The sequence below is a fragment of the Octopus bimaculoides genome, chromosome 5, assembly GCF_001194135.2.
Source record: "Octopus bimaculoides isolate UCB-OBI-ISO-001 chromosome 5, ASM119413v2, whole genome shotgun sequence".
NCBI classification, from domain to species: Eukaryota; Metazoa; Mollusca; class Cephalopoda; order Octopoda; family Octopodidae; genus Octopus; species Octopus bimaculoides.
Window position 1 is genome coordinate 39,309,447 of NC_068985.1, and position 8,299 is coordinate 39,317,745.

An 8,299-nucleotide genomic window follows, 5' to 3' on the forward strand; every position below is an offset into this window, starting at 1 on the left:
CACACACACACACACACACACACACACACACACACACACACACACACACACACACGTACATTGGGATATAAAAATGGAGAGAAACACCAGTTCCTTTCTGCCGATTAAACGAATACGCACATGCGGGCAATATAAGCAGTCCGACTTCACCTAGTGAAATAAGGGTGCTTATTTAAGTGTTGAAAAAATTAAAAAAGTTTAAAGTATTTTGGGCAACATCTAACAAACCCCTAAGAGCCGATATGATGTACGTCGAACACAAATTATAACCAGTTGGAGTGTGGTACTAGAGAAAATCTCCCGTTACACCCGTGTACTTTACTGGCAGTTATTTGATAAGTACTATTTATACATATTCTGTGTTCAAATCCTCGACTCCGAATGCATAAGGATGGAATTAGACATTAACAGGAAATTTATCAGTTAAACATCAACAGGAAATTTATCAGGTGGCGAGCTGGCAGAAACGTTAGCACGCCGGGCGAAATACTTAGCGGTATTTCGTCTGCCGCTACGTTCTGAGTTCAAATTCCACCGTGGTCGACTTATCCTTCCAGGGTCGATTAAATGAGTACCAGTTACGCACTGGAGTCGATATAATCGACTTAATCCGTTTGTCTGTCCTTGTTTGTCCCTTCTATGTTTAGCTCCTTGTGGGCAGTAAAGTTATAAGGAAATTTATCAGCTATTCTATCGATTCTTCTACTGAGTATCAAGACGATATATAACATTACACATTATTGTAATTATTTTATATCTAACAATACCAGTCATTCAAGTTACTGAAACAACTTTTGCGTATATCAAATTATTACATAATTTCTAGTTTGAAATTTGCACAAGCTTGAAAGTTTTAAAGATCCAGAAATAAATTTATTATTTGTGATGGTTTACTAGAAATTTGTTAAAATGTATTACAACAAATGGAGCGTTTTTAGATTAGCTAATCAATCCAATCGTTAACGTCCCTCCGTCATCAGCCATGTTGTTCTCCGACGTAAGCACGTAACGACATGCAATTTTCATATCTGAAAATGAAAGTGACGCAAAATGTGGTATTCTGAGAATTCGTCATCCAATGCTTTTTCAGCCGATGATTTTCTGATGTTGATCTACTTTTCGTCTAAATGATTTTGGACAATTTACATATCACTACCGCGCGTCGCAAACATGTTACTTATAATATTTAATTGTTTCGAGGGGAAGATACAGCGAAATGTAAATTTTATTAAAAGTACATCCGGACCTTGTCTTTTCAATCACTGAACATCTGGTGCAACAAGAAGAATTTTGTTTTAAAGAAATAAGTGAATTACATCTACAATAACACTCTGATAAATGATTTTCGCCATTAACAGTTGCGTTATCAAATGAGAATACAGATTAATCTACTTCAAATCTTTGAAACTTTCTTACAGTTGATATTGCTGCTGTACATAAGCTTTACTGAATGGGTTTTATTTTGTTTCGGTCAACTTTGTATCGTTTTCTCTTCTGTCATTCTTTTCTTTTCTTCTACTTTGCTATAAGTCCCATTAACACTGCATACGTCTTAGTTTACCGATATTTATGCAACAAACTTTCTTCTCCATCTATTTTTCTTCCTCTTTTTCTCTCTCACTCTCTCTCCCTTTTTCTCTATCTCTTCCCCCTATTCCCCTCTCTCTTCCCCTTTTCTCTCTCTCTCTTTAAGCAACGAAGAAGAGTTAGAGCACCGGAAAATAAAATGGCCGCTTCGTGTCTCGTTATAAAACTAATCTCGGTATTTCTCAGTGAAACGAAACGAATGCAATAACAGATGCTGTTCTAATGAATTCCCAACTTCCTCGCGAATGGTTTCGTAAATTCCTATAACAAACATCCATCACAGTTGAAATTCCAACATTTCATTGTTTTCTTGTTTCTATTAGAGGTGACAAATGATTCATTCCATCTTAACGATTCGCTTCTTCGAGCGCAGTTGAACTCCAATTTCGTTTAGCTGCCATGTTTGAAGCAAATCATATTTGCTGGCACCCATAATTGCAAAACGAATAACATATCCATCTATGCGTCTACTCATTTCTCTTCATACTCTCACTATCAGTGCCTTCACCAAACCTGTATATCTGTCTTTCAAAATATCTAACAATCTAAATATGTATCTATCTTTATACCAAAGATTTCGTAGATATATTCATATATGTGCACGTGTCTGTGTGTGTCTATATACGTGTGGCGGTGTGTTTATAAATATATCTATGTACGTATGTGTTTAGTCATTATTCCGCAATACGTAGTCAGAACTCATCTACATGTGTGTGTGTGTGTGTGTGTTGTGTATACACACGCATATACATGCATACATATACATACATACACGCACACACTCATATATATATATATATATATATATATATATATATATATATATATATCACCTGATCATGTGACCGGCCAAGCTATCATATGTTGTTACATATCGATGATCACAATGAGCTTTTGCATTGTCATAGCGTTCAAAAAAGGCGGGAACAATGCTTAGCGGCATTTCGTCCGTCTTTATGTTCTGAGATGCTATTCCGCCGAAGTCGACTTTGCTTTTCATCCCTTTCGGAGTCAGCAAATTAAGTACCAGCTGAGTAGAGGGGTCGATATAATTGACTTAACGGCTCCCCCGAAATTGTTTGTCTTGTGTCAAAATCTAAAATCAATATAGTTTATTTGAAATGCTGCTCTGAGGTTTCTTTCCAGCTCTTATTCTTAGCAATGACCTTTTGTTGTTTTTTTGTTTCTTTTTTATGTGTCACCACATTTAAACTTAGATTCACATATTTGTCACATCCACCTGCCGGTCTAACGTACGTTGTCTTGACACTATGACAATAGTAACTATAATTTTGAAACAATCAAATTAGAGAATGACTGGTTGATCATGTATGGCAAGAATATTAAGTTTCAGTTTACCAACCGTCATCAGATTTTTATAAGGGTATGTGTACGTGCGAGTAGACGTGTGTATATGTGTGTGTGTGCACGTGCGTGTGTGTACGTGCGTATGCGTTTACCATCTTCGATTTAAGCACTTGTCCCACAATTTTTAGTGATCAGGTAGCTGATACTATCATCTGCGGTACAGGACTAGTACGTTTATTTATCAGCTCTAGCGGGATGAAATGCAAAGTTTACCTTGGCGATATTTCACCCCCAGAACGTAAAGAATTGAAAGAAATACTGCAAAACATTTAATCCAACACTTTAAAGATTCTGCTAATCCACCCTTGTATGAAAGATTAGTCAGAGGTCATAAAGATAATGTTCTTTGGTTTGTTTCTTATTTCTTTACTGCCCACAAGGGGCCACACACAGAGGGGACAAACAAGGACAGACAAACGGATTAATTCGAATATATCGACCCCAGTGCGTAACTGGTACTTATTTAATCGACCCCGAAAGGATCAAAGGCAAAGTCGACCTCGGCGGAATTTGAACTCAGGACGTTACGGCAGACGAAATACCGCTAAGCATTTCGCCTGGTGTGTTAACGTTTCTGCCAGCATGCCGTTCTTTGGTTTGTTTCTATATAGGTATAAACGGTCCTTAACTTTTCCCAAGGAAATGAAATGTGGTAAGGAGATTCCTTCCCAACCACATCGTTCCGGGTTCTCTCACACAGTTTGACGCCTTAGGCAAGCTGACTAAAGCCTTCTGAGTGGATTTGCAAGACGGAAACCAAAAGAAGCCTGCGTTTATGTGTGTGTGTATATATGTGTGTGTGTGTGTGTGTGTTTTGGGTGGGTGTCATTATGTCAGTGTTTGTCCCCCACCACTGCTTGACAACTGGTGTTAGTGTGTTTACGTCCCTGTAACTTACAGGCCAATAGTATATTTACTAGCTTTAAAAATGAAATAACGACTTGGGAGGATTCGTTCGTCTAAAATTCTTCAAGGCGGTGCTCCAGCATGGCTGCAGTCTATTGACTACAACAAGCAAAGTATAAAAGATAAAAGCATTATGTATGTGTATGTGCGAATGTCAATGTGTGTGTGTGTGTGTGTGTGTGTGTGTGTGTGTGTGTGTGTGTGTGTGTGTGTGTGTGTGTGTGTGTGTGTGAATATCCGTGTGTGTGTGAATATCCGTGTGTGAGTATGCGCGCGCGGTAGTTTGTGTGCGTCTGTGTCTGCGCGCGTGGATGTACACACGATGGAGAACCAAGCAAAGGCCTTATCTTTCAACACAAATGCATAGCAGTATTTAATGAAAGTTACCTCCCTTTACGCCACACATGGTAGATAAAATTAATACTGCAGTGAAAGTTTGAAAATACAAACAATATTTTAAATAGTGATAAACATAAATTTCCTTTGTTGAAGATTTCTAACAAGTTCAATACCGAAGTATCAAACATATAAGCAGTGTCATCATAACTGACGTTTATTCCTTTGTCATTGTTCCTCTAGTGCCAAGATAATTCGTCACGCGTAGTTTCACACTTTTATACACTCGCTAATTCTCGGCCGATACTGTGTAAATCTGTCATAGACTCACACATGCCAACGAAAGAATGTGCAATCTGCGCGCATGCATGCACCGTAAGCAACCTACGTCTGCTGACATATTTGTGCAAGTCGAGTTTATTAAAGCATACGACGCATTTCAAGTCGAATAGTCTGATACATTCATTAAACGCTCGTGTGATTAAGAGAACTTTAGCTAAGAGGCAAACAATTTTCTTTTCGGAGTTTTCTGTAATAATCATGAATGTTATCAAATTTTTCCGAAATTTTCCGAATATTACAACTGGTTGAATCGATATTTTGTCTGACTACAGATCGAAAGGAGATAGGTTCGTGTTATGCCACATTTTTTTTTTTTTTTTTTTTTAACATGGTTAAAATATTTGATTCTCAAATGAAACATTCTACAATTCATTAGAATAAATAGCTATACAGAATATTTGTATATTATCATTAGAAATTTCGTTAGATATAGTATATGTAGATGGAGTTTTGCTAACAACGCTGTAAATCACCACTTTCAAAAGAACCTCATGTATTCCTTCTTCTGAAGGAACTACGTTGAGCTGGTGGGGTTATACCAAAACAATGGTGGACAAGGTCTGATCCAATTGAAATGAGATGCAGAGGTATTGCAGGCCAGTCCAGGCCCTCTGCATATCTTACAAACTATATGGTCTCTCATAGGGGCCGGTAGGTTGAAGTTCATCAGGTTGACTATGGAGATAGTGGAGTTTGCATCAAAGTGGCTGTGCGAGCCTTGGAAGGGACATTACTACAAGGGGTCGAGCTAAGAGGAGGCAAGCCGAGGTTTGATCAATCCCGCAAGGGTCGCCGAAGGGAGAGCAATATCTGATTTTGAAAGACTCGAAACACTTAATAACCCCAGGGAGTTTCACTGACTATGTACGGAAAAGCTGAGATATATAATTACAAATTATGTACAAATACTGAGATTTTCACTTCAGTATCATATTGTCCTATTACATTCACCCATCCAAAATGCATAAATGCGAGGCAGTAGATTCTCAGTAATGTATGTTGAATAGACAGATAACATGTTTGGGGTTTGGCATCTTCTTTCTGGATTTGGTTGCCTATAGATTTCTTTGCGAAATACTGTCCCGATATTTGGCAGGTTTTATCTTTAATCCTGCTGGATGCTCGCACACCTTTCTTAACATTTAAACTGGGTATGGTCTGGTTGTGTTGCTGTACAAGTTGCACTGGAATACATATAACTAGTAGCAGGTAAAAGCTGACTGTCCACAAAACGTTCTGAAAATGTGTATGCATGCAAGGCCTTATTAATTTTTTACATAAGAAAGCATTCTATTGAATTCGTATAGCAAAAATGCATACTGAACTAATTCACAATTAATTACTAAGCCAATGATTGGAGACAGGGTGGGAAAATAATGGAAAAGACATAGGATTTACAGAACACAATGATTGTGGCTGCACCAAATTAACTTGAAATATACGACTGATCTTATGATTTATATTGTCAAAACTGAATTCTCACAAATGGAAATTCGTTAAACAATATTTCAAGTATATTTAACACTGAGTGAAGTGGTAAATGAATCTTCATAGGCACAATTGAAAATATAGCTTGCCTTTCTGGTTAAAATATTGGGCTCACTACCACAAGGTCATGGATTTGATTCCTTGACCAGGAGGCGCGTTCATTCGATGCGCAGGACTTGTTTCACGTTGTTCCAGCATACTTAGCTAAAAAATGAGGATCAACTTAATACTGGTACATCCCTTGAGAAATGAAGGTGTCGCATTCTCGATGCTTCATTTTGTCAAGGGTGACAGAGAAGAAATGTCCTCTTTATCTGCTCACGACTACATAGTCACCCCCAACAATTAACGAAAGTGTGGTATAAGCTACTGGGTCACAATCTAAAGTTTATCTGTCACTCGTTAGTAACTATAAACTGGTAGTTTGTACCATGTCTTTGCTAATCATTTCGTGTACGTAAGTAGTTGCGTACAGTTATGGAAGTCACACATGTAGACATTCATGTAATGTATTTCAAACAAATCAGTCACCAAGATCTGAAGTCAATTTCAATTTAATATATAATGTTAACGAAACATTTATCATTACATGCAATGTATAAGGCGGTGAGCTGACAGAATCGATAGCACGTCGGGCAAAAAGCTGAGCGGCATTTGATCCGTTTTCACATTCTGAGTTCAGATTCAACCGAGGTTGACTTTGCCTTTCATTCTTTCGCCACTGGGGCCGATGTAATCAACTAGTCTTTCCCACAAAATTTTCAAGCGTTGTGCCTATGGTAGAAAGAATTATATACAAGGAATTCAATCTGCCTCATGTATTCATCTGCCAACTATATATATATTTATCGAGCCGATATTAGAAATAGACTAGACCTTCAATATTTAAACACCCCTGTCGTGAATACAGCACAATACTGGTAACAAGATAAAAACTGCTTCATTGGTAGTGTTGTACATATGTTTCAAATTAGAATAGAAAGGAGTTCAAATATGTGGGCTAATTCCATATTATTGTAATAAAATAGTGTTAACATATTTATGCAAGGAATTTAGTTTTCTCATATGTGCATTTATATACGTGTGCCCATTTGCAATCAATAGAAGTTCGCACCACTCAGTTTAGTGAACACAAGACATGTTTATTTGTACACACGCACTCGCTCACTCACACACGCAAGTACATACACACTATGTATACATACATGCATATAAGTATGCATACGTGTATATATATGTGTGTGCGTGTGTGTGTGTGTGTGTGTGTGTGTGTATGTATATATATACGTATATAGATATGTAGATGTATACACACACATACAAACATAAGTACACATAGATATATGCGTGTGTGTTTTTAACAGTTTTCTACTTGCGCTTGAATGAGTTTTACGTTTTCCACATATGCATGTATGTTTGTGCAACTAAACATCTGCCTGTTAAAATCGATGAAGATATATGCATGCTCGTGTATGATCATATGTGAAGTTAACAGAATATTTAATTTGTGCATTGAAGTATAAATTCCTCAGGTAATTTCTGGAAACTTTCGCTTACATTCGTGTTTTGCCTGCTTTAATCTCAGAACGGATTCGATTATTTCGCCATCTTGGTAATTGAAAAGAAATAAAACATAAAAATATAAGGAAAATATAATGTGAATACTTTACTGTATCTCCTAAGGAGTGATCATACTGCTGTAGCCTAATCGCTATGAAATATTCTAAATCTGAAGTGTAGGAGAAAACTGCTTTAACATATATTTTCTTCTTACATGCTTTTCTAAACAGAAACCCTATGAGTGTTATAAAAAAAATCCTTTAAATGCTACGTGTTTACCAACTGAAGATACATTTCTTGAGATAGATTTATTATAAGTAAAATAAAAGTTTTCTTTTGGTGCAAATACTGACACAATAGTTACACTTTGGTGACTACGAGCGTAGCCTAATGAAATCAGCCTCCAGAAAAAGATTACAGTGAATAAGAACTTCACTAAGGAAATGGTTCTTTTAGTGTTTCTATATCTGAAATGCTGCAAATCTATGGCATCTGATCACAACTAATATGGAATTCTTTTCTGATAGTAAGTGGGTGATGGTATAGCTATGTAGTTAACAAGATGGGTTCGCAAGCTCGAGGCGTTGTGTACGTTCTTACAGTGCAGCATTTTAGGTAATTTTCTTTTGCCACAGTCTTGGACCAAACAATACATTGAGTGTGAAGCTGCAAGGGAAACTGCGAAACCTGGTCATATATATATATATATATA